The sequence below is a fragment of the Macaca mulatta genome, chromosome 2 (genome assembly GCF_049350105.2).
Source record: "Macaca mulatta isolate MMU2019108-1 chromosome 2, T2T-MMU8v2.0, whole genome shotgun sequence".
Taxonomy (NCBI): Eukaryota; Metazoa; Chordata; class Mammalia; order Primates; family Cercopithecidae; genus Macaca; species Macaca mulatta.
The window spans coordinates 133,794,199-133,821,537 of NC_133407.1; the positions used below are offsets into that span (position 1 = coordinate 133,794,199).

General features: G+C 38.0%; 1 long non-coding RNA gene across 1 annotated transcript in view; it reads left to right on the plus strand.

Annotated features, from left to right (window-relative positions):
* The window catches only part of LOC144339535 (uncharacterized), a 381,994-nt gene that overhangs the window by 256,350 nt on the left and 98,305 nt on the right, over positions 1 to 27,339 (plus strand). Inside the window, exon 7 of the long non-coding RNA XR_013414563.1 lies at positions 26,904 to 26,968. This is a non-coding gene — a long non-coding RNA (uncharacterized LOC144339535). The remainder of the gene's footprint in view (positions 1 to 26,903; positions 26,969 to 27,339) is intronic.

A 27,339-nucleotide genomic window follows, 5' to 3' on the forward strand; every position in this document is an offset into this window, starting at 1 on the left:
TCTTCCCTTTTTGGATCATGGGTTTTAAGGGATTAGGTTTAGGAATGTCAGTAGCCATCATTTCTTTTGCAGATAACCTGTTCATGGCAGGAGAAAATGTGGCCAAGAAGCAAAGAAGAATCATAAATGAGCAGAGCTATAAGATAGAGAAAGAGAGGAAGGGAGGAAGGGAAAGAAGGGAAGAAGGAAGGAAGGGAGGGAGGGAGAGGGATAGAGAATTGGAAAATTACTTGAGAAGATACCATTTGCAATGCCATCAAAACCCATGAAATACTGGGAAGAGATTTAAGGAATTATATATGAGGCCTGAACACTAAAAGCTATGAAACATTGCTTAGAGAAGTTAAAGACTACCTAAATTAATGGAGATACATACTTTATTCATGCATTGGAAGACTCAATACTGTTAAGATGACAGTCCTCTGCAAATTGACTTACGGATTCAGTGCAATCCCAATAAAAATCCCAGCAGCAGGCATTTGTAGGAATGTAATAGATCTAGGTAAGCCCTAACCATTTTGAAACAGAACACAACAGAAAGGATTTTACTATTTGATTTCAAAAGTTACAATAAAGCTGTAATAATCATGACAGCATGGTATTGGTGTAAAGATAGACATATACATCAATAAGACTCAATGAAGAGTTCGGAAATAAACCTATGTAACTATGGTCAATTGATTTTTGACAAAGATGCCAAGGTAATTAAATGGGGGAAATGGAGAGTCTTTTCAACAAATGGTGCTAGAAGAACATCTGGATATTCATAAGGAAAAGTTAAATGAATCTCAACTTTCATTTCACATCATAGACAAAAAATTAATTTGACATGATCATCGATCTAAACATAAAGGCAAAAACTATCATCTTCTAGAATAAAACATAGGAGAAAATATTTGCAACTTTGAGCCATGGGGTGTGCAACAATTTCTTAGATCAGACACCAAAAGCATGAGCCATGAAAATTAATAAATTGGCTTTCATCAAAACTATAAATATTTGCTCTTTGAAAAATAACATCAAGAAAATAAAAAGCAAGTATATATGGAGAGAATATTTACAGTTAATTTATTGGGCAAATAACTTCAATTGAGAATACACAAACATGTATTTACAGAGAGAGAGACAGAGAGAGATTTATTGACATTGTTATAACCTCTAGGTTCAACCGTAACTGAAGATAGATCTGTTCCTAGACTATCCAGTCATACGAGCTAGTAGAGTCTCATTTTTTAAAATTAGTATGATCTGAATTTCTATCAATTGCAAATAGGGAATACTGATTGGCACAATCTTTTAAAATATTCATGTGCTCTAACTTAGCTCTCACACTACTGGAAATTTATAGAAAGTAAAAAGAAACTATGCAGTCAAAACTTTATGTATAAGAATGTGAACTGAAGCATCTTTTCTATAGTGAAAACTTTAAAATTATAAAAAAACCAATGATAGGGAAATGGAACCTTGCAAAAAGTGTTATTTAGCCAATAAAATATAACCCTAGAAGGAGGCACACAAAAATGTTGAGAGCAGGTGATGACCGTGTGATTGAATTTTTTCTTTAATTTTTTAAATTAAATTTAATTTTTCTTCAATTTCTTTAATTTTTTAACAGTGAATCTCTTATTTTTATCATTAAAATTTAAATATGTATTTGAAAAACAGCTAAAAAGATAAAGAAGGGTGCAAGATATGTAATAAAGGTACTGAAGTTAGTGCTAACTAGAGAAAGATACAGTTGATGTGCTTATCAGGTCAGTTTGCTACTTAAAATTATATGGTACCTCCCGCTAGCACTCAGTTTATATTCTGAATGTCTCAGGATGGCAGACAAGGCCCTTTTTCATATGTGGTCCTTTTTCCAGTTACAACCTCAACTCTAGCCATTTCCCAGAATACATTCTATTCATAGTCTATACTAAAAACCTATAAGAAAGAGGTAAGGGTTGGAATTTCACATTACTTTGGGAGAAACTGACATTTATCCATTTAAAGAAAGTAAGCACCAAGCCTTACACTCAGGTCTGGGAGGTGTTAGAAGTAGCACGCAAGCACTAAGGGCAGGGAGCCTGTCTGCTCTATTCATGGCTGTTTCAGAAAGCAGAGCCATGCAGGCTTTCTGGATTACCCCTCTGAGAAATATTTTTAATTTACTCCTCCAAATTCACTTTCTGCTTTCTTTTAACCATCTCTACACCCTGAAAGTCTGACGTGTAAGGAGTTCATCAGTGGGCTCCCATATTAGTTTCCCATGGCTACTGTAACAAAGTGCCACAAACTGGGTGGCATAAAAGAACAGAAATGTATTGTTGTATCAGTCTGTTTTCATACTGGTATAAAAACTGCCCAAGACTGGGTAATTTATAAAGGAAAGAGGTTTAATTGACTCACAGTTCAGCATGGCTGGGGAGGTCTCAGGAAATTTGCCATCATAGTGGAAGGTGGAGGGGAAGCAAGGCACCTTCTTCACAAGGAAGCAGGAAGAAGTGCCAAGTGAAGGGGAAAGAGGCCCTTATAAAACCATTAGATCTCATGAGAACTCACTTACTATCACGAGAACAGTATGACCTAATTACTTCCATCTGATCTCTCCCTTGACACATGGGGATTACAGGTTACAATTCAAGATGATATTTGGGTCGGTGGGAGGGACACAAAACCCAATCATATCAATTGGTTTACAGTTCTGAAGGCTAGAGTCTGAAATCAAGGTGTTGGCAGAGCCACGTTCCCCCTGAAACCTAGAGGAATATCCATCCTGGCCTCTTCCTAACTTCTAGTGGTTTGCCAGCAATCACAGGCATTCCTTAGTTTGCAGCTGCCTAACTCCAATCTCTGCCTTTGTCATTGTATGGCATTCCCCCTGTGTGTGTTTGTGTCTTCCCATCACCACTTCTTACAAAGATGCCAGTCATACTGGATTTAGGGGCCCACCCTACTCCATATGACTTTATCTTAAGCTAGCTAATTACATCTGCAACAATCCTATTTCCAAATAAAGTCTCATTATGAGGTAATGGGGGTTAGTACCTCAACATATTTTTTACGTCTCCTCAGTTCAACTTATAACAGCCCCATTCCCTATCATCTTCTGATTGTGTTAAGTCAAGGGCTAGGAGTCCCTATCATGACATCAGAGGATGGTAGGAAGGGAAGGTCTGCATATTTTATTTATTTATTAATCTTTCCTTTCAGGTTCCCTGGTGGCTGCATCACTCCATGAAAGGTTACAACTTCTGTCAGACTGCCCTCTTTATACAGCTATTCTCTCCAGATTCAGCACCTGGGATACCTATAGCTTATCCCTTTCACTTTCATATTTAGGGATGGTAATGAACTCTCTTCTCAATTATTGCTAGCTCCAAGGTACTATTGTCCCTCTTGGTGGGTTCCCAGACATCTGCCCACCCTTTTGAAAGCAGTCCCTTTATAACCACTCCTCCAGTTAGAGAATGTATCATCTTTTCCTGCTGAGATGAGGACCAATATACTTCTAGCTGATGGAGAAACTGAGTCCAGGGAAGAGAAGTGATTTTCTCAAGTTCATAATATTTGCAGAACTTGTGGGCCCCAGGTCTCTTGAAAAATTCCTCTTGACATGAAACAGACCTTGCACAAATTATTCAAACAGTAAGAATATAAGCACTTCAAAGTTTATTTAAAGTTCAATTGCATTAATTTTAGAAAAAAGGCACAAAAATCAGATGTCCATTAGCAGATAATATTGTATTTCAGTTTAGTTCCCTTATGCATTGCTTGAAATTTACTCAAAGACATTTGGTGGTCAAAGCTTTGAATCATTCACAAGAGTCAATCTTGGATTCTTAAAATCAAAGCCATGCTATTTCTTTTAAGAGAGTTAGTGCAGTGTAGCTTTCTCCTTATTGCTCTCTTGGCTTGTCCCTTCATCATACTCTAACAACTATGCTTCAAAAAAAAGTTGATGTGAACATGCATATGTTTAATCTGAAACCTCAGCAGCTTCACTCTCACCGTATCAGCTATAGCCATCTAGCACTTCAGAAGCAACTTCCCTCTGTGGTTGTGTTTGTACTTTCCTTGATTCATTCTCTATATCCTGATTAATAATTACGTTTCAATTTCCATTGTAATGACTCACTTCCATATCATTGCTAGTTCCAAGGTATCATGCTCTCCCTTGTTGGTTTCCCTAACATCCCTGAATGGGTTTTCTTCACTTTCAACAATTTCTACCATAAGCACAGGACCAGCCAAAACTGACCTTATTTTGTTGATAACAGAATATCAAGCTATCTTGCAGAGGTAGCAAAGCCAAAACTGCAAGTTATATAACCTGGGCATGTGCAGAGGAGGAAAGCCTTAACCTCAAATAGCATTAGAAACCAACATTTCCTCCCCGTGGAACCAAGAAGACGAGGATGTGACTGGAATCTGAATGCCAGAACCCTTTTAGAAACAAGGAGTTTGTTATCCTAGAAGATCCGGGGCTGAAATCCACCATTTCATACCTTACCATAAATGGCCAAGTTTAAAGCCCTTGAACTCTGCCCTGCCAGCACTTCTGCATACCAACCTGTCCTTCCTTACACATAAGAGTTTGATCTAACCCCAGATAGAGGAGACAGATTTGAGCCATGCCTCCTGTGTTCTTGCTGGTCAACCTCACGATAAAGCCATTTCTTTTCTCAAAAGCTGGTGCCACAGTATTGTCTTCCATATGTGTTGAGCAACAAGGCCATTGCTTGGTAACAATACTTTCAATAGAACCATCAAATAAAGATGAAAGAACCAAGATCATATGATGAAAGGATGAAAATGCGTGAATAATTACACTAATAACTGAGACTGAAAACAGGCAGTGAAGCTTCAAACAAAATTTAACTGAGTTTCCAAGGAGCCAATGCAAAATAGAAAATGATGCATTGCTGAGCCTCACCATCTGATACCATAAGTTTTGATGAGAAAAATATAATGTACAATAACTTCAATCTATGTTCTTTAAAAGATGCAGATCCATTCTTAATAAGACTGTAGAAATGAAATAAGACCAGCTATAGTAAATGCAGAGCTCTTCAGTGTTTATTATGGGGATGGCTTGGGGGCTCTGGAATGCCATTTCATGTGGGCCTTATTTACTGTCATAATAAAGGAATTTTGAAATTATTTCCAAATGAAGTTGCATGTAATATCATATTACAGAAATATTCTGCTAGGTTCAAAGCAAGTAGTCATTGACTCTGAAACTTTACACTTGTGTCACATAACAGGGTTGGCGCATGCACCATGTTTGCCTTGCTTGGGGTTATTGGAGATTCTGGGATCTGTAAGTTTATAGTTTTCATCAAATTTGGAAAATCTTTAGTTGTCATTTCTTCAAATATTTTTCTATGTTCCATCTCTCTCCTCTCCTTCAAAACTATGTTAGATGACATGGTATTGTCCCACAGGTCAATAAGGTTGGGTTTTATTTCCCCCATATTTTCGTCTCTGTGTTTTGCTTTGGATAGTTTCTATTGCTACATTTTCATGTTCACTGCACTTCCTATCTGTATTGTCTCACCTGCTGTTTATACTATCCAAGGAAATTTTAATTTTAGGTATTGCATTTCTCTAAAAATTTTATTTCATTTATTTCTATGTAATTCATCTCTCTCTTCATGTTTGTCTTTCCTTTACATCTTTGAGCATATAAAACAGATTTATAATAGTTGTTATGATACCCTTGACTATAAATTCTGTATTTGCTATTAATGGTTCTGTTTTTAACCAACTGATTTTTCCTTCTGGTTATGGATCATATTTTCCTGCTTCTTCTTTGTTTAGTAATTTTTATTGTATGCTGGGTATTGTAAATTTTATGTTATTGAGTACTGGTTTAAAAAATATTCTTTTAAGTGTATTTGACTTTGTTCTGTGACAATTGTAATCTGTGATCACTATAATTCTTTTCTGTTTTATTTTAAAACTCTTTTAGGGTAGGTCTATAGTAATATTTACTCTAGAGCTAATTTAGCGCTTCTAGGGTGTGATCCTTCTGAAGCTGTGACCCTGAATGCTACTATATTCACAGAGGTTTCTCCTCTTGAGCTGTTGGGAATTCAAGTAATTTTCAGCCCTGAATGATCTCTGGAAAACGTTTGGTTGACAGATCTCTAGTAGTTGTTCTTTCCCAGAAAGTTTGTCGTGCCTAGCCTCATAGGGTTTCACTTCACACATATACATGGTATTCAGCAGAAGACTCAAGAGAGCCCTACGCAAATTTATAAAATATTTATCTCCATAGCTCCCTTCTCTTGGGTTCTCTGCCCTACATATTTCTAACCTCTCTGCCTCCCCAAATTTCAACTTGCCTTTTCTTCAACTCAGTAATATTGCCTGGCTCCATCTTGGTTCCCATTGCTATATCACAGTCCAGAAATTACTCCTAGGCAGAAGGTCTGGGCGATGGTAGAACTCACTTTGTTTCCTTTCTCTCAGAGATCACAATCCTGCAATTGCTGTTGTCTGGTGTCTAAAATGGTTGTTGAATACATTATTTCTAGTTCTTTAGGCGTTAACAGCAGAAGGATGATTCAGGCTTTCCTACTCTGTCATGACTGGAAGCAGTTAACTTTACTATGAATTATCATTATGTTATAAATTCTATAATCATCTTGTGGCTAGCACAATCACGTTGCATTTAATATTTTTGCAGAAAGCATACTTTTTAAATGATTACAAAATATACATATTTAAAATGCAGCATACATTTTGCATTTCTTCATTTTAAAATATATACAGATGGTGTAAATAAAAATGGCAATGGCAATGACTTGAGCATCTCTTGACCTTAAAAAGGCCTCCGTGTTATCTGCTATCTCTCTAGTTAAGTATACTTTTGCAATTTTCCATAATGCAGGCATTTATCATCTTTACATATTTAGAAATCTGCTCTTGTTTAGTCTTCTAACAGTGGATTTATTTTTGGAGGGCTAACACAGCAACAAGGATCATCCAATGGATGTCTAAGAACTGAATATCAGTTTGCTAATTTACAGATCATAAGGATCAATGTGCCTGAGTCCACATGACCAGCATATTCTCTCCCTGTTAGAGAATAACCACGAGAATTTGTTGGTGAGCATGGACTTTGAATAAAGTGAGTTGGGTGAGTCAAACAGTTGCTGGCATCAGGCCATACACTAAGTCACTCGTCTAATCAACAAATATTTACTGAGCACTTAAAATATGCCATTTGCTTTGCTAAAGATTCACTTTGCTAAACACAGTGAACATGGCAAATGCAGTCCCATAATAACAGAATTCTTGGACAAATATTAAACAGGGAATAATAGCAGTGTGATGAATCTCATGACAGTGAAAATACAGGAAGCTATGGAAACTCTTGGGTACATGTCGGGGGACATTGGGGATGTATTAGTCTGTTCTCACACTGCTAATAAAGACATACCCTAGACTGGGTAATTTATACAGTAAAGAGGTTTAATTGACTCACAGTTCCACCTGGCTGGGGAGGCCTCACAATCATGGTGGAAGGTGAATGAGGAGCAAAGTCACGTCTCACATGGTGGCAGCAAGAGAGGGTGTGCAGGGGAACTCACCTTTATAAAACCATCAGATGTCGTGAGACTTATTCACTATCACAAGAACAGCACAGGAAGGACCCGTCCCCATGATTCAGTTACCTCCCACCAGCTCCCTCCCATGACATGTGGGAATTATGGGAGCTACAACTCAAGATGGAATTTGGGTGGGGACACAGCCAAACCATATCAGGGGGAGAATGCAAAGTAGGTTAGTGTTCATGTAGGGCTCTCTGGATAAGTCATATTTAAGGTGAGATATAGGGGACTGAAAATAATTATCCAGGTGAAGAAGGGAGAAAAACCTAACCTAGTGAGATATTCTCCAAAGGGTGATATTCTTTTCATTAATGGAATGCAAAAGCAGGAAAGGCATCAATTTTGGAGCAAATGTAAAGGAAGATGGAGATTGCAGAGAAGGCAGGAAATCTCTTGATTTTAGGATGTGATGACCACCACCCCAACCCACCCCACCGTGCTCCATGCAACCTCCATACTCCCTGCACACACACTCACACTAACACACAAGTTCATGAACGAACCTTCCCAGCCATCTCAGGACTTTTAGGGTGGGGTTGCGTTATCAAGGTGCTTCATTAATATTTTTTCAAACTGATTGGCAAAGGTAAGCAGATAAGGGACATTTTCTCCATGTGTTTTGCACCTTACCAAATGTATTAGTCCATTCTCACACTGCTGTAAAGAACTGCCCAAGACTGGGTAATTTACAAAGAAAAGAGGTTTAATTGACTCACAGTTCAGCATGGCTGGGGAAGCCTCAGGAAACTTATAATCATGATGGGAGGCACCTCTTCACAGGGTGGCAGGAGAGAGAATGAGTGCCAATAGGGGAAATGCCAGACGCTTATAAAACCATCAGATCTCAAGTGAGACTCACTGTCAGAAGAGCAGCATAGGGGAAGCCGCCCCCATGATCCAATTACCTCCACCTGGTCTCTCCTGTGACACATGGAAATTATAGAGATTACAGTTCAACATGAGATTTAGGTGGGGACACAAAGCCTAATCATATCACCAAATAAGTTTGCTTATTCAGAAAAGAGAATGTGAAATCTCTTTGTCTTTGGAACCAGGTTTGTTGAACCAGTCTCTTACACTATTTTGGTTACTATGTCTTTTTCTTCAGTTTAGTAGCCTTAAGCAGAATGTTGCTTTATTAAAAATATTTACAAACATTTCTGTCTTTTTATTGAAGGAGAAACTTATTTTTAGCTATGTATTTTTGTGAGTTGATTTGATCTATTATGACTTATATTTAATTATGTACTTCTAATGTCAAATTTTTAATTTATATAGTTCAACACGGTTTTGATTAAACTGTAATCATTATTAAATATAAACATTTTAGGGCAACTGTAACTGCTTTGCTTCTCTACTTATCATAGAGATATATATTTTTATATTATATTATTATTTATTTATTTAGAGACAGGGTCTCATTTCTGTCACCCAGGCTGGAGAGCAGGGGCACAATCATGGCTCACTGCAGCCTGGATCCCCTAGGCTCACGTGATCCAGAGTCCTGCCTCAGCCTCCCAAGTAGCTGGGACTACAGGCGCCCACCGCCACGCCCAGCTAATTTTTTGTAATTTTTTTAGTAGAGACAGGGTTTCGCCGTGTTAGCCAGGATGGTCTCGATCTCCTGACCTCGTGATCCGCCCGCCTCGGCCTCCCAAAGTGCTAGGATTACAGGCAGGAGCCACCGCGCCCAGCCTAAAATAACATTTTTTTTTTTAATTGCAGCTTCATAGTAAACGATTTAAGATAAAGGGTCTTCAGTGGGTGAGAGTGAAGTTGTTTTTAGGAAACAAGTTTTGTTAAATAAAAAATGGAAATTTAATATGAGTCCTAATGGATCCAGATAACTCGTTTACCTTTTGAAAAGTGGACTTGCGAATTTGAGTCAAGGGCCCAATTTCCTTTCCTTTTCTTCCCTTCCCCTTCCCTTCCTTTTCTTTTCTCCTTTCCTTTCTCCTTTCCTTTCCTTTCTCCTCCCCTTTCTCCTCCCTTTTCTCCTCCCCCACCCTCTTTTTTCTTCTCCTGCAATATTTAAGGACCTCATTGTTTTTAGAGTAGTTTTAGGTTCACTGCAAAATTGGGCGGAAGGTGCAGAGATATCGCATATACTCCTGCCCGCACCCATGCACGGCGACCTTATTATCAAAACTGCCCGGCCGGGCGCAGTAGCTCACACCTGTAATCCCAGCACTTTGGAAGGCCACGGCAGGCGAATTCAGCGCAGGAGTTCGCGACCAGCCTGGGCAACACGGAGAAACACTGTCTCTACTAAAACACAAAAAATTAGCTAGGCGTGGTTGTGTGCACCTGTAGTCCCAGCTACTTGGGAGGCTGAGACAGGAGAATCACTTGAACCCGGGAGGCGGAGGTGGCAGTGAGCCGAGATCGCGTCACTGCACTCCAGCCTGGGTGACAGAGCAAGACTCCGTCTCAAAAAAAAAAAAAAAAAAAAAAAAAAAAAAAAAATCCTCACCAGAATGTTGCATTTGTTACAATTGATAAACTTGCACTGACACATCATCACTCCAAGGCCATAGTTCACATTTGGGTTCACTATGGGTTTGGACAAATGTATATTGACATGTAGCTTTCTTTGTCAAACCATTAAATTTTCAGTATCACTCTTCTTTTGTTTTTGCAGCTGATTTTTAAAAGCTTCTCTTTAAAATCTATTGATTTTGGCAACTGCTTTAGAGAAATACTTCAATGAAGTATCTACTTTATATCTGATTATTTGCTTCATAAATATTTTTCCTTCATTTACAAAATAATCAAACTATTCTTACTAAATATTTTGTATCAATAAATTTATAAAATCTCAGTTCATAAGAATTATTTTTTCTGGAGCACATGTTATGTATGGCCACTATTAATAATTGACAATGGAAGCAATTAAAATTTAGTGTGCTCCTTTGAGCCAGGAAAAATCTTAACCTTCTTGTATATTACAAAGGTTAAATAAAAAAAGAAATAGAAAAAAATTGTACTGTGATAAGATATATTATTGTCCCTTTATCAACCTATCAAAAGTTAAAAAAATATATACACATATAAAGAGTGGAATAATAATATTTACAAGGCTGACATATCAGATAAATAGGTATTAATTTTAAACATCTGTGGAATATATTTATTTGGAATATCCACACTCAATACTCACAAAAGTTAATAATTATCAATTACAGACTAGGTCATAAAAAGAAATAAATTCCAAAAAGCAGTGTTAAATTAAGTTTAGCCTAAAGCTGGCTTGTTATATAGTTCACATTCCAGCTAAAGGTTTCTATGAATATACTGAACTGTAACGTATCTGGATACATAAACACCACGTAACCTACGTAGGTCCCAATCCCTGAGTTTTGGCCAATCAAAGGCAGTCAACTGTTCTAACCAAGTAAGGCAAATGCTGAACTCTAGTCAATCTGGCTGTTTCTGTAACTCACTTCCATTTTCTGTATATCATTTTCTTTTTTCTGTCCATAAATATTCTTTGACCATGAAGCAGGGTTGGAGTCTCTCTAAACCAATTTTGGGTCAGGGGCTGCCCAATTCATGACATTTTCTTTGTTCAATTAAAGTCTGTTAATTTAATTTGTCTAAGGTTCTTGTTTAACAGCAGAAAATGTACTAGCTGTATTTAATATAGTGGCAAAAAACTAGGAATTAATGACAAAACTGTTTTTAAAAGTGCCTAGTCTATTGAACGTTTAAATATTATTCTCTAAATTGCTAAAAGGGCAAAGAAGAAATTTAAACAAAATTACATCTCATTTAGAAAACAAAGGCCGTGATAACACTAAATATCCAAACTTAAGGAAGGAGTCAAATATAAACTTAGAAAAATTACTATTCTTAAGTGACAACAACTGAAATAAATATTCATCTCAAGAAATTTGAAAAAGAAAATGATCCTTAAATAAAGAGAAGGAAGGGAAAACAGATCGAGAAAAAGAACTGGACAAGAGTACAGTGATAAATAAATCCATGAGTTTATTTTTCCTTCAGGTAATGAAGAACGGCAAAAATACAATGTTGAAGAAATCCAATGATGCCAGCCACAGCATTATGCACATAAATTTGAAATGTTTGATTATTTTGAAATTTGGAATATGTAGACAAGTAGAATAGACTAACAACTTTGAAAAAAAGTGGTGGAAGTCTCAATGATCAGTTGGTTTTACAAATGAGTTCTTTCAAGTTTCTAAGGTACAGCAAATACCACCACTTTACAAAATATTTCAAAGCATGGGAAATAAATAAAAACAACTTCCAAAAATAGTTGTATAAAGAGCATATGACCCCGATCCCTAAACTAATATTAAATTTTTTAAAAAGAAAAGAAAAACACAGACCAAACACATATAAATTACAAGATCTGTTTAAGCGCTAAGTTTTGTGTTTCATTCACTTGTTGACAGTGGCTACCTCTCATTATTGTCAGTACTGGGGTACTTTAATTACCGAAACTTTCTCAAGTACGTACATACATGGCCGCTTTCTTAGTCCGAGTTCAGTGTTTGCAGAAGGTTGGCTGGAATTTCACAGTTGGCCAGTGTTTTCTCTATGTATATACATGAGTGAGTGACTTCCTGGGATGGATTTTTAGTACATTAAAATTTTATTTTTAAAATACACCATGGAATACTATGCAGCCATAAAAAGGACGAGTTCATGTCCTTTGCTGGGACATCGATGAAGCTGGAAACCATCATTCTCAGCAAACTAACATAGGAACCAAAAACCAAAAACACACGTTCTCACTCCTAAGTGGCAGTTGAACAATTAGAACACATGGACACAGGGAGGGGAACATCATACACTGGGCCCTGCCAGGGGATGGGGGTCTAGGGGAGGGATAGCATTTGGAGAAATACCTAATGTAGATGATGGGTTGATGGGTGCAGCAAACCGCCATGGCACATGTATACCTATGTAACAAACCTGCACGTTCTGCACATGTATCCCAGAAATTAAAGTAGAATAATAAAAAAGAAATATTGAGAATAAAGAAAAACAATAAATTAAATAACAGGCCATTTTTCAAAGCTGGGAAGTTGTTTATACTAAATTGGTGCAAAAGTCATTGTGGTTTTTGCCATTTAAAAGTATGGCAAAAGCAGCAATGACTTTTGCACCAACCTAATTATCTTCAGGATCTGTTATTTATCATTGATCTACTTTAGGGTTTGCAAACTCAAAATGACCAGGACTAGGTAGGTATGTAAATCATTGAAAGGACCTGGTAGGAAGCAGAGTAAACTGGAGAGCATTATGCACGAATAAACTGTGTTGTGGCTAATCACCTCCGGCTCACTGGAACCATCTGGGATGCAGATTCAGTATCATCAAATTTGTTTTTCAGAGAAGCCAGAAGTCTGGAATTTCTACGATAAATTTCTGATTTTTAAATGTTAATTTACTTAACTATTTAACGAACATCACCCTGGCCTTGCAAATGTTGAGCAAATTTGACTCATAGGCCACCAGTTGGTAAATTCTGGTTGATCCATTACTTTCATCTTATAGCCAAAACAATAGACCCAGGCAAGTGACTGACTCATGTAAGGAGGTCTCTGGAGTTAGGGGTACAGCGGAGCCTTGAATCTGAGCATCTGAAAGAATGAAAATGTAGCACTAAATCACAGTGGCCAAAATTGCTATGGCTCACACTTCTTTTTTTTCCAGATGAGTCTTGCTCTGTCACCTAAGCTGGAGTGGAATGGCATGATCTTGGCTCACTGCAACCTCCGCCTCCCAGGTTCAAGTGATTCTCTCGCCTCAGCCTCCCAAATAGCTAGGATTACAAGCACCTGCCATCATGCCCAGCAAATTTTTGTATTTTTGTAGAGACAGGGTTTCACCATGTTGACCAGGTTGATCTTGAACTCCTAACTTCAGGTGATCCGCTAGCCTCGGCCTCCCAAACTGCTGGGATTACAGGCGTGAGCCACGGTGGCTGGCTATCACTTACAATTTTTAAGGAAATAACAACAATCCCTAAATATCACATGCCAAGAGTTGCTCAGCACATTTATTTTGTCCTAAGTATATGTAATGTACATACAATAAAATGTACCCATTCCAAATGCATAGTGGGGGTTTGACAAAAGGGCACACCGTCACAATTAAAATGAAAAATATTTCTATCTCCCCAAGATGCTCCTTTACACTCCTTTGCAATCATCACACCCTTACCAGCCAGCCCCAGGCAACCACTTTCTGCTACTATAGATTACATTTGCCTTTTCTAGGATTTCATACACTATGTACTCTTTTGTGTCTGGCTTCTTTCGCTCCATATAATGCTTTTGAGATTCATCCGTGTTGTTGAGTTCATTCATTTGCAATGCTTGGGCATAATCCACTGTATGAATAAACCACAATTTGTTTATCTGTTCTCCTCTGATGGATGTTTGGATGTTTCCTGTTTTAGGTAATATGAATAAAGCTGCTATAAACATTCCCGTGCAGGTCTTTATGTGGACATATGTTTTTATTTCTCTTGGGTAAATACCTAGGAGTAGAATTGCCCAGTCAAATGGCAAGTGCATGTTTAACTTTATAAAAAACTGTTCAGCACATTTTGAATTTTGAGTTTAGATAGAATACATTGCATTGCTGGAATGTACAAACACTAGTATCCTTCCTCTAATTCCCCCATACTTTCCTCCAGGTTCCCATTGGAAAGGATAAATGAATGTTGCTTGTTTCACAAAGTTAGAATTTTCTTTCGGCAAGACTTTGGGAAGGAAAGGAAATAAAAAAGAGATCAGAGGAAATCACTGAAACAAAATTCTAAGGAGACCGCCAGCAACTAACATTCTGCAAAAACTCTGAGGAGTCATTTATGGCCCTGTGCATTCTAATTGGCATCCTTTAGGCCTCAGTCCAGGTCAAATCACTTCCTCCGTTATCACTCCACCTCCAAATATCCTCCTCACTGTCCTGCCTACCTGTTGTCAAGGGAAGTCCAGCCAGTGACCCAAGTTTTGTCTGGGAAAGGCTGCTGTACAAGGAAGATGAATACAATCCGAAAAGGACTGACAAACCTAAGATTCATCCCGGTGATCACTGAGACTTGAAAGGTATGCATGAGGTTTCATGCAGATGTGAATGTTTGTCCCCAGAGATGGAATAGCAAGTGTGCTAAGCCCAGTGAGTTCATTAAATCTTAGTCGACTCAACAATTTCTCTGAAGACTACTCTAAAGAAAATATGTGTTTATATAGTACTTATCACCTCTTTTTTTCTTCATAAAAATGAGATGCTAAGACCTTTAATCCAAAGGGAAGTCTTAAAAGCTTCAGGATGAGATCACAGAATTGTTTCTCTCCAGGAGTTTTTGGGATCATTGCCATCACCCAGGAGATCGTCCAGAAAAATCCTCCCTAAAACAGTAAACTCCAGATAATACAGTTATATCACCTAATTGGGAAAAGGTCAAACCTAGTGAAACACTTGAGCTATGAGGACATTAAAAAAAAGAAACGCAGGTCTTGTGTTTGGTTTATAAGAGCATTTTGACAGTATCAAAGGAGAAAAAGGCAAGGTACAGATGGACTTGGCACACATATGCTGCCATTCCGCAGGCCTGTGCCAATGGCAGGCATTACTAATCAATCCCAGTTTTTAAAGAGTAGCTTTTTCAGATTTTCAGATTTGTTTAGCAGTCAAATGTAGAAAGAGGTTCAGAATTTCCTTTATTTTTATGGTGTTTTTTTTTTTTTTTCCTCCAAGGCAGAATCTCACTCTATTGCCTAGGCTGGAGTGCAGTGGCACAATTATGGCTTATTGAAGCCTCAAACTCCTGGGCTCAAGTCATTCTCCCTCCTTGGCCCCCAGAGCAACCACAGGCAGGCACCAGTGAACCCGGCCCAGAATTTTCTTTTTGATGCTAAAATTTATTGGCTGCTCTCAAAACAAAGATGCCATTATTAATATTATAAATAAAAATAAGAAATTAAGCCTCCTTGTGTGTGTGTGTTTGTGTGTGTGTGCCTGGGCTAAAGAAATACCTTTAGAAAATAATGTGAAATTATGGTTTCATACATATGTGTGGGGGATGGGGGATGTGAGTGTTTGTGTGTGTGTAGAGAAAGACAGTTGATATTTTTAAATAATCTCAGGTAGTTAAACCAGGCAACTCAAATTTTAATATTTTGGAGCTTTCGATTGCATATACATTATCACTTATGGAAATGAAACAAGGTTTAGAATCATCATATTCGACAAAATAAGCTTAATTATCTTGAAATATGGAATGAGTATGTGACAGAAATGAGCACTGATATATAATTTTTTAATGACATTGTTCATCAACTTAGCGTTACAAGATATATTTGAAAAGTGTTTTTCTTCAAATAATTAATGTTAAGTTCACTGAAGAACTTAGTAAGAAACTTCCAAATTGAACAGAAAACCAAACACTGCACGTTCTCACTTATAAGTGGGAGCTGAACAATGAGAACACATGGACACCGGGTGGGAAACAACACACACTGGGACCTGTTGGGGATGGAGTGGTGGGGAGGGAGAGCATCAGGATAAATAGCTAATGCCTGCGGGGCTTAATACCTAGGTGATGGATTGTTAGGTGCAGCCAATCACCATGGCACACGTTCACCTATGTAACAAACCTGCACATCCTGCACATGTACGTTGGAACTTAAAATAAATATAAAAATATTTTAAAAAGGAAACTTCCAAATTGAATACGTATTAAGGAATATTATAAAAACTATTAGATATTGCTAGTGATGTAACTTTAAAACCCAAATGTCCTATTCTTTCTGTAAACTCCGGATTTGTTCTGTTAAAGAACTTTACCAGTTTGTCAAAATGAGTTATATAAAAAGGGGTAATAAAATCTATTACTGTTTGAAACTATTTATCTGTGAGAATGAAGATTCTCGGTACCTTGTCTCTCAAAGGAAACTACAGAAACTCAAAGGAAACCACCACTTCAGGTGATATAAGCCTGCAGCTGTTATTTATAACCTCCAAACAGAAGTTGTTGTAGTCACCATTCTCACTGACTTTATAGTCATTTAAATATTAGAATTTTAACTTACAAAAAAGTTAATAAACTATTGCCTGTTTTATGTAATATTATAATTATTAATAAAATAATCTTAATTATTCTTAATATTTTTAATAATTATTCTTAATTATTACAGGTGCAGTCACCTGTAATCTCAGCACTTTGGCAGGCTGAGATAGGAGGATCACTTGAGCCCAGCCCGGGCAACATAGTAAGACCTCGTCTCTTCAAAAAATAAAAATAAAATAATCAGTTGGGTGTGGTGGCATGTGCTTGTAGTCCCAGCTACTTGGGAGGCTGAGGTGGGAGGATCGTTTGAGCCCAGGAGGTCAAGGCTGCACTGAGCTGTGATCATGACACTGCACTCCAGAGCCTAGGTGACAAAGCAAGACCCTGTCTCAAAAACAAACAAACAAACAAACAAAAAAAAACAGGGAATACAGTCCTTGGCACTGCACTGCCTAGGTTTAAATCCTGGACTTGTCACTCATTAGCTCTGTGACTTGGGCAAGTCATTTACTCAATCTCCCATGCCTCAGCTTCCTCATCTGTTCATCATAGATAATAATACTTACCTTAAAGGGTTGTTGAAAGGATTAAATAAATTGTGAAGTACAATTAAATAAGTTGTGAAGTACTTTGAGAAGTTTATAGCATATAATAAGTGCTATATGAGGACCTGGTAAATAAATTTCATTTAAAATAAGAACTTTTCTGCTAAAATATGCTAAAACTCAAATTGTACCCTGTGTTTAATTAGGCAATAATTACTTAAAATCAGACTGCTCATTGTTGATGCAAATCATGGTAACTAATCAGCTTTGATTAATATTCTTAATCAAAATAAATGGAATTACCCATGATTTTATTCTCCCACAATAAACTTTTTAAAATATTTTGATGAAGAACATTTCAAACTTAAAAAAAATGTATACATACTCTTTTTAACAAAAATACAATTATAATTAAGATAATAAGATAATATAACTTATGTGGACAGGAGTTTTGCCAGTTTTTTCTTGCTGAATTCCAATGTCTAGAATAATGTTTGGTATATGGCAGGTGTTCAATAAATATTTGTTCAGTGAAAAATACTTTCTTTTAGTACAATTTTTCACTCAGTGTATTTAAAGCTATTTTAAAAGCATTAAATATTATTCTTCCAATTTTGCATACTGTCATTTTAAATAACTGCATATTATTCCACCTTATGAACATGCTTTCTTCATCCACTTTCCTACTTCTGGAAATGTGTGCTAATTCTATTGTCTTGTGATTATAAATAAACATTGCAACAAATACCCATAACAAATCTTTACATATGCCTCTCATTATTTTTTTAGGATAATATCTAGAAGTGGCTGGCCAATGAATTATATGAACTTTTAAGAACTATGATTCACTCAGTGTTTATTTATTTAGTAAATATTTATCAAATATCTAATCTGTGCTTTGTGTTAGACACCTACCTGAGGATACCATGGTGGATTTGCCTTCATTTGCTTTCTAATAATCTAATGTAGAGGTCGATAAACTGTGACCCATGGTCTATGTATGGCCTACTGCATTGTTTTTGTAAGTCAAGTTTTGTTGGAACACAGTCGTGCTCATTAATTTATGTATTATTTGTGTTGTCACACCATAATGGCAGAATTGAATAGTTGTGACAAAGACGACATGACCCACAAAGCCAAAAATATTTACTATCTGCCCCAACACAGAAAAAAATGGACAAATCCTTCAAAATAGATTGCAGTTTTGTCAAATGACACTCCAGAAAGTTTATGTTCTCAACCATAATCAATGAGAAATCCTCACATTAATAAGGTAAACATGCATTGGTTTTTCACTGGATTTTTTTTATTATTTCTTAAGGAACTCTTCATACACACATAATTTTTAGCATGGCATTCATGGATAATTATCAAATTTGAAATGAGTGAAATCAGAATTATTGAGATTTATTTTCAGTGAGACTTGAGAAACATTGGCTGAGTCTGTGTGATTAGCTGAGACCTCAGTAGTTTTATCAAACTTTCCTGATATGTTCCTAAGGACTGAGAAGGGTGGAACAACGAACAGAGCCCTTATCTCCAGCTGCCTGGAAATACAATACAAAAAATACTGGAATTGTTGAAAGTGATAGTATATCATTTTACATATGAAATCCATTTTGTTTTTTCCGAAACTAACCAACAATACCTTAATGACTTATGTAAATGGAAATATCTGTTATTTGACTTTTTCCCCCAGCACTGGCCTCACACAGGCACGCTAATGATTATTTGTCAAAGTCACACTGTTTGCTTACAAGGTATGAAGGCTTTTTAGACACTATAATGACGGCTCTTGATTCACTTGATAATATTTAGAATAAGCCATAAAAGCTGATCTCTGAACGAACAGACCGCTTTTATTGGCTTTTAGTGCTATTACTGCTGTCATAAGTGGAAAATTGGCCTAATGCAAGCAATACTGCTGTGTCATACTGCAAAACTGCTACTTGGTTTTATGGTTTATTTCTTCTAATGAAAGTATGGTCAAGTATGGGGAGGATCCCACCACCTCCTGAGCTTCAGGGCATGATGCCACCCCAGTCTAAGATTCACTTAAGAAACAGGGAGGGGCCAGGCGCGGTGGCTCACGCCTGTAATCCCAGCACTTTGGGAGGCCGAGACAGGCAGATCACGAGGTCAGGAGATCAAGACCATCCTGGCTAACACAATGAAACCCCGTCTCTACTAAAAACAAAAAAATTAGCTGGGCGTGGTGGCGAGCGCCTGTAGTCCCAGCTACTTGGGAGGCTGAGGCAGGAGAATGGCGTGAACCTGGGAGATGGAGCTTGCAGTGACCCGAGATCACGCCACTGCACTCCAGCCTAGGCGACAGAGAGGGACCATCTCAAAAAAAAAAAAAAAAGAAAAAGAAACAGGGAGGGATGTGCTTGAGGATGTGTGGGAACTTGCTTAATACCGCAGGTGCATGCACAATTTTTATATAAATGGTTGTTGAGATCTACGTGCCAGGTACAGGAGATAAAAGGGCAAGACAGATCTGATTAAGATGGAACTCAGTCTTATCAGAGAAAGATGACTGAGCACCTACTGGCCAGATTTCATTAGCCCTCTCAATGTTTTAAATTTTTGTTGAGATACAACTTACATAAAATAAAGTGAGCAAATCTTAAGTATATACATTGATCAATTTTTACAAATGTGTACATCTATCTAACCACCACCCCGAGACAAAAAACATTTCAGCACCATAGACAGCTCTCATCACCCCCTCCCAGTCAGCAGCACCTTTGCCCCCAACTTCTTCTATTACTATTATTTTGCCTGTTCTTACCATAAATGGGCTCATAGTGTATATTCTTTTATTTATATCTAACTTTATTTGTCCAACATTTTGTCTGAAAGATTCATTTACATTTTTGTGTGTACCAGTAGTTCAAAAATTGCTTTGTAGTACTCCATGCCAGGACTACACATGTGTATGTACCCAACCTATGGTTGAGAGACATTTAGGCTGTTCCTAGCAGTTGGATATTATGACTAAAGCTGATTTGAACATTTTTTGGTGGACATAAACACTGGGGAAGAAGCCCAGAAGTAGAAATAATTGTAGAATGGGAAGACTTCTAGCCATAGGTGAATACTGCTTAGCAGTTTTCCAGAATGGTCCCAATTTATACATCCATCAACAGTGTATGAGAGTTCCAGTTACTCTGTGCTGTTGTCAGCATTTGGTGTTTTCAGGTGCAATATTATTTTAATAGATTTGAATGCCTTTATTGACTACTTGGCTCTAGAATATGTCTTTTCTGTACAATTGAGCCTGTATGATGAATATACTGGGCATATCCAACCTGGTTGGAACCCAGGTCTTGAAATCAGAGACATCTAGGTTGGTGCTCTGTTTCTACTAAGTATTAACTAGGAGACCTTAACAAAGTCACTTATGCTCCTATGCCTCAGATTCTTCTTCTATAAAGGATAGCAAGCCGCCTCAAACCAAAGGGTTGTTGTAAAAACAAATGAAATAACAATTGTAATGTAGAGAGCTAGTGTTTGACATGTGTCTGGGGCTCAGTGAATAGTTCCTTTCTCCTTTTCATAGTGGTCTAGGTGGTCAAGGAAAACAGTGAAGTTGCTCTGAGAAAATCCATCTGTATGTAGATGCCTACCAGTTTCTAATTTTCTCCCTTGTCAAGCTTTCTCCCTTTCCTAACGTCTTCTCATTTGCCCAAGCCTGACTTCCAAATGACATACTAGATAGATTCTTTCCTCTGCTTCACTCACTACATGCAATCATGACAACAATAACTGTCATTCCATATTTTTATTTAGCAAGTCCTATGTGCCAAACACTGTGATAAATGCTTTGCACTAGTGTTTCACAAGAACCCTGCAAAGTACATATTATTATTTTCATTTTACAGATGGTAAGAAACCAAGAGTCTGAGAGATCAAACAAATCATCCTTGATCACATATGGAGTGGGTCATAGAGCTAAGATTTGAAACCAAATAAGTTTGATTCCAATGGTCATTTGATTAACTACAAGTCTGTATATCACACTCATCAGAAAGACCTCTGGACTTTATCTCCTTCACATCTCTGAGTACATTGTCATTTTCACTTCATCCCCTGTACCACATACAAATCTTGTGCACCTTCTCAGGTTTCCTCAACTACTTTCTTCTTGCCAAATGTGTCACCCCATCATCACCTTTCCTGGCACTCTTGGTGAGCTCCCAGTCCAGACGGAATCTGGATTGAAGGCTCAGATTTGCATGACTGTCTTGCACCACATGCTGAGTCCTATTTGCATTAAGTGGCTCCTCCATTTCCGCATTTACAGATGCAAACACACACCCTGGGGTGTGGAATCAGGCTTCCTAAGCAGTTGCCAAGGAGCTGGATGGCATAAATGCTTTTCCTCTTTTCCTTCCATGGGCTGTTCTGGGGCATGGCTTCTCCTTGCATATCTTCTGGAGAAGTCTCTTGGGCTGCACAACTACACCTGCCAACCCACCTGCTGTGTCACTTCCTGGTTCTTTGTCAAATGGTGGCCAGAATAGGAAGACATCATATTGCTTAAGATCCTGTCTTTGCTCCATTACTGTATTTGTTTTTTAAGGTTGCTATAACAAAGTACAACCTTGGTGGCTTAAAAATCTCTGAGTTCTTAAGGCCAGAAGTGTGAAGTCAGGTTCACTGGAGCAAAATCAAGGTGTCAGCAAGGCTGCACTCCCTCTGGAGCCTCTCACAGATAGTCTATTTTTTGCCTCTTCCAGATTCTGGGGCTGCCAGCATTTCCTGACTTGTGACTGCTGCACTCCAATCTCTGTCCCCATGGTTGCATCATCATATCCTCTTCTGTGTGTGTCAAATCTCCCTCCTCCTCTCCCTTAAAAACATGTTTGTGATTCAATTTAGGTGCCACTCATGTGATCCACATAATCTCCCCATGTCAGGATCCTTAACTCAATCACATCTACAAAGGCCCTTTTTCCTTACGAGGTAATATTTATAGGTTCCAGGAATCAGGACCCGACATTTTGAGTGGCCATTATTCAACCTCCTACACTTACCTTATTTCTTCACCCTTACCACCCTAGGCATGCAACTGTCAAATGAGGCATCAATACTTTCACCCTTGCCTCGAGTCCTGCTTTCTAGAGGAGCTGAGCTGAAGCATTATCTTTACTTTTATCTGTATTGAATGTTGGGACTCAGGAAATGATATCCTAAAATGAAGGTCTCAGAAGCAGCCTCAGAAGCAAAGGTTCTTCCCTGCCCTCCTGTCTCTCAGTCTCATTCTTCTCTGAGGCTAGCCATAGAAACTAGAATACCTCTTCCCCAAGGCAGGTCTCCAAAGTCAGCCATAAAACCTAAAAACATTACTCTTACTTTTGTCCTGCCTTTCTGTGTAAAAACCGGCCATAGAGACATGATATGACCTACCTCGTTTGACTGTAGGTCATGAAACCCCCATCCCAGAGAGGGTACTGCCCCACACCCAGAAGAAAGGGACGCTGCACAGAAAGTCCAAGAAGAATCTAAACAGACAGGCCTTGTTGGGTTTCCCCACTCAGTCTATTAGCATTAGATCATACCCTTTTTGTGTGATCATATGTCTACACAGCCGTACATAGTTTGTTAAACCTATGTATAAAAAGTGACAATTTCCCTTTTATCTTTGGGTCTTCATGCTGAAGGATCTCATGTACATGTTAGTAAATTTTGTGTGCCTTTTCTCCTATTAATCAGCCTTTTGTGAATTGATTTTTCAAGGATGTTTCAGAGGGTAAAGAGGAAATTTTCTCCTGGCCTCTACAATTTTGGTGTAGTTGTCAGGATGCCAGAAGGATCATACTAAAGTTCACTTCTGATCATGTCACTCCTTTGCATAAATTTCTTCAAGGTAACCTCCCCAGATTTGTGTCAATGCTCTAACTTCTTGGTTTACAGGAAGACATTCAAGGACCTCCTGATCTTATCCATTCTCTCTCAGACTTCATTATTTGACTCTCCTCTGTCTAATGGGTAAGACCATAAGCTTCAGAATTAAACCCTGTTTTCTAGAATTCTGTCTTTACCATTTTCTAGCTAAGTAATCTTGAACAGGCCATTTAATTTCTTTGGTTCTCTGACATGCATTTTTCCTTAAAGTCTCTTTAATAGTAATGGAGGTGATCAAATGAGATCATATAAGTGTCTAGCACAGGGTAAAATCTCAAAACAAACAAACTGCTCTAGTTATGTCAAATCATACACAGGAATCTAAACATCTGATATTTTATGTCTTTCGGTATTTATGCATGATGGTTCTTCTCCCTGAGGAATCCTCACCATCATTGCTTTTTGCCCCACCTCAGGTGAACTCCTTCTGGTCTTTGGAATTCAGATAGAGAATCCCATTCTCTTCAAAGTTTTCCCTGATTCCGGTAGTTCAACATTCTTGCGCATATGAATCATAAGTGCACCTTGTTTACAATGCAAATTCTTTAGCCTCAGCCACAGAAATTCTACTTCATCACACCTTGGGTGAGGCCCATGAAATCTTCAGTTTTAAAAAGCATCTTGGGTAATGTTTGATTGTACAGTAGCATCCTGTGTACTGCACAAAGCTAGTCCTGGCTTAGGATGGAAGACCACCTGGACAGACACATTACCAGAACACAAGGGGTTCAGTCTAGGTCCCTTTGCTTGCTGCATAGAAAGCCAATCACTGAGACAAGAACTGCCAGGGAAGAAGGCTTTTTTATTCAGGTGTTTCAGCTGGGGAAATGGGTCGGGGAACCGGAATCTGTTACCGAACAGATTGCTCCCATCTCCTGGGATGCAGTAACCAAAAAAGCCTTCTTTCCTGGCAGTATTTGCTGTCTCAGGAATTGGCTTTCTGTGCAGTGAGCAATGGGACCTAGAAGGAACTCCTGTTGTTTCAGTAACAGACACACCACTTAAGAAGATGTACCCACCACATGGAATCTGATGTGCTCCCCTATCAAATGCTAATGTGTCTTAACCCTACCACTTAAACTTTGTAAATCAGATCATGTTACTTACAAAAGCTAATGATTTTCCCTATCTCTCAAATTGAAATTTAAAGTCAAATCATGGCCTGCAAGGCCTGCTATGATTGGGCTCTGAGCCTCTGGTCTTAGCTCTTATCACTCAGCCTGGTTCATTCTGTTTTGTTGGCTTTGAACATGCCTAGCATTCTCCTGAATCAGGAACTTTGCACTTGCTATTTTCTATGCTGGAAATCTTTTCCTTCTAGATCTAAACATGGTTCTTGCCCTCATTTCATTCTGCTTCTGCCAAGATGCTGCCAAATCAGAGAGACCTTCCTCAACTACCCTATCTATGCCCTTCCTGCTTATTTGTCACCAGTCATACTACACGCTTGTTAGTTTATTTATTGCCTCCTATTCCTGACTAAAATACAAATATCTATGACTGTTCGGTTTATTCCTTATGAAGGGTGCCCATAGCAGTGCCTGGAAAAGAGAGGTATAAATATTTGTAGAATTCATGAATCTGCCAACATTCTCTCCCCAGAATGAAATAGTAAAAGGGATGATAAAAAATGAATCTTATAACCATTGAGTGTCCAGGCAGGCCTGTCACTCAGAATAAGAAAAATATGGAGCAGGAGACTGAAAAAACAGTTGATTACATCTCAATCATCAAGACGTTGAGGCTAGTGACTCAGGAACCTCAGTATGATTCTCTCTACCAATAGATCTTGGGTATATTAATAATAAAGTTAAAAAAATGCATTTATCTCGGCATCAACAGCAGCACTAGGTGGTTGTGAGCTTAAGCAGTCCTGTGGCAGGAGATGCCTGTGACTCCCAGCTTCATCAGGAACGAAGACACTGAAATAGATTTGTAGGAGCCTTGTAAACTCATGCAGTCCTCTGACTGATTGCTTTTTGGTTGGTCTGTGTTTTCAATGCACTTGCCTTGCAGATAGTAAATGCTCAATAGTGGTTGAAGGAATCGGGCCTGGACTTTGCAGAACCTGAAACTGGATGGTTACTCTTCAGGTTGATCAATACTGAAATTCTTCCTGCATACTGTAGAATGGTTCAAAGAGCAATGGCCTTGAAGAGAGGATTTGAATCCCACATACAGCATCACATTACTTTGAGAAGGTCAGTCTCAGAACTAGACAGAGCTGGGTTCAAATCACACATGTCAGCCTCCCCTAGCCTCTGTTATCTCATCTATACAATGAGCTTGGTTGTGTCCACCACCTACCTGGTTCTTGGGCAGATTAAAGGGATTCATACTGGGGTCAGGCTTTTGGAGCTATTACCACAATAACATTTGGGTTCGGATGATTGTATTTCAAAGGGCTTCAAGTTAGAATCTTGATTTCATACAGAGTAACAGAATAAAGAGTATGTAATGCTTATTTTTTGTTAAAAAAAAAGAGAGAAGAAAAAGAAAAAGGCAAATATGGCCAAATGTTAACATCTGTTAAATCTGGATGGTGAGTACATAATGTATTTTTAAGAGAATGTGTAAAATGTCAAGAATCAAGTATTTAATATATGTGCTATTAATAAACTTAAGATTATTAACTATGCTTTACTTCTGATCCCTGATCTCTAGTTTTCCCACCACCCTTCTGTCATACAGAAGGGGTTTCCATGCCTTTGGGCAACAGACGTATTGGCTTCTGGCTTTTTAAAATCCTGGAATGAACTTGGTTTTAAAGCTCAGTTTGAATGGTTTTCATGAGTGCAACTCTTAAAACTGTTACATCGTTCTAGTTAAAGTTTCATGAAAGCAAGAGTCATGGTGTATTTCATTTATAGGTTTTATCTAATTAGAGAGACTTAATGAATGTTAACTACCAAGAAGTGTGTTAATAGCAATTTGGACAAGACCAAGAAATGTGTACTTGCTAATCCCTAAGATTTATTTCTGTAAACTGCTCTACAATTTTATAGAGTGAAGTTAGCCTGGTTCCAAGTTGTAAACTAATAAAGTTTGCATTTGAGTTTTCATATTTCCAGCAAGACTCTATGAAACTTTCTAAAAACAAAAGCAAAAACAAAAAGAGAACCTCTGACTTTGAAGAATGACAAGAGATTGGAACCCATTTACTCACAATAGCAAAGACGTGGAATCAACCTAAATGCCCATAAGTGATAGACTGGATAAAGAAAATGTGGTACATATACACCATGGGATACTATGCAGCTATAAAAAAGAATAAGATCATGTCCTTTGCAGGGACTGGATGGGGCCAGAGGACATCGTCCTTAGAAACTAACGCAGGAACAGAAAACTAAACACTGCATGTTCTCGCTTATAAGTGGGAGCTAAACAATGAGAACACATGGCCACGGGGAGGGAAACCACACACACTGGGGCCTACTGGGCGGTGAAGGGTAGAAGGACACAGAGGATCAGGGAAAATAACTAATGAGTACTAGTCTTAAAACCTGGGTCATGAAATATTCTGTATAACAAACCCTCACAACACAAGTTTACCTATGTAACAAACTTGCACATGTACCCCTGAACTGAAGATAAAAGTTAAACAAAAAAGAGTAAATGTCATTCATGTAACTGATTCATGTGCTTTTGAAGTTTCATTAACAATGTTACCTGGGTTAAACTTAAATCACTGCAGTTCCAAATTACTTATTTTTTTACTAAGGAAAAGAATATTATTGAAAGCAGTTTTACCATAAAAAGTATTTTTCCCATATTTGCATGTTTAACATCCAGGGCCCTGGAGCCAGACTATCTGGGGTTTGAAATCAGCTCCTCCACCTACCAGGTATTGACCTCAGGCAAGTTACGTTATTTAGGACTCTATTTTCTCATCTGTGAAATGGGAATAATAATAGCAGTCAACTCATATTATTTTTTGAGATAATTTAGTGAATTCATACACATAACTGCTTAGGACAGTGTTACATGTATACTGTTATCATTATGATTATAACTAATATATCGTATTACTAATTTATCTAAGTAGAACTCTTAACTACCTTCTCCAGATGGACCTAGAATCTTGTATATAGCTCTATTCTTCTACTTCTCACATTGTATTGTACTGTACTTTTTCTGTTTATTTGGTCTTATCTCTCATCACATTCTGAGATTCTCAGGAGAAGGGACAATATATAAAAACTTAGCACGGTGCTGGGAACGTCGGATC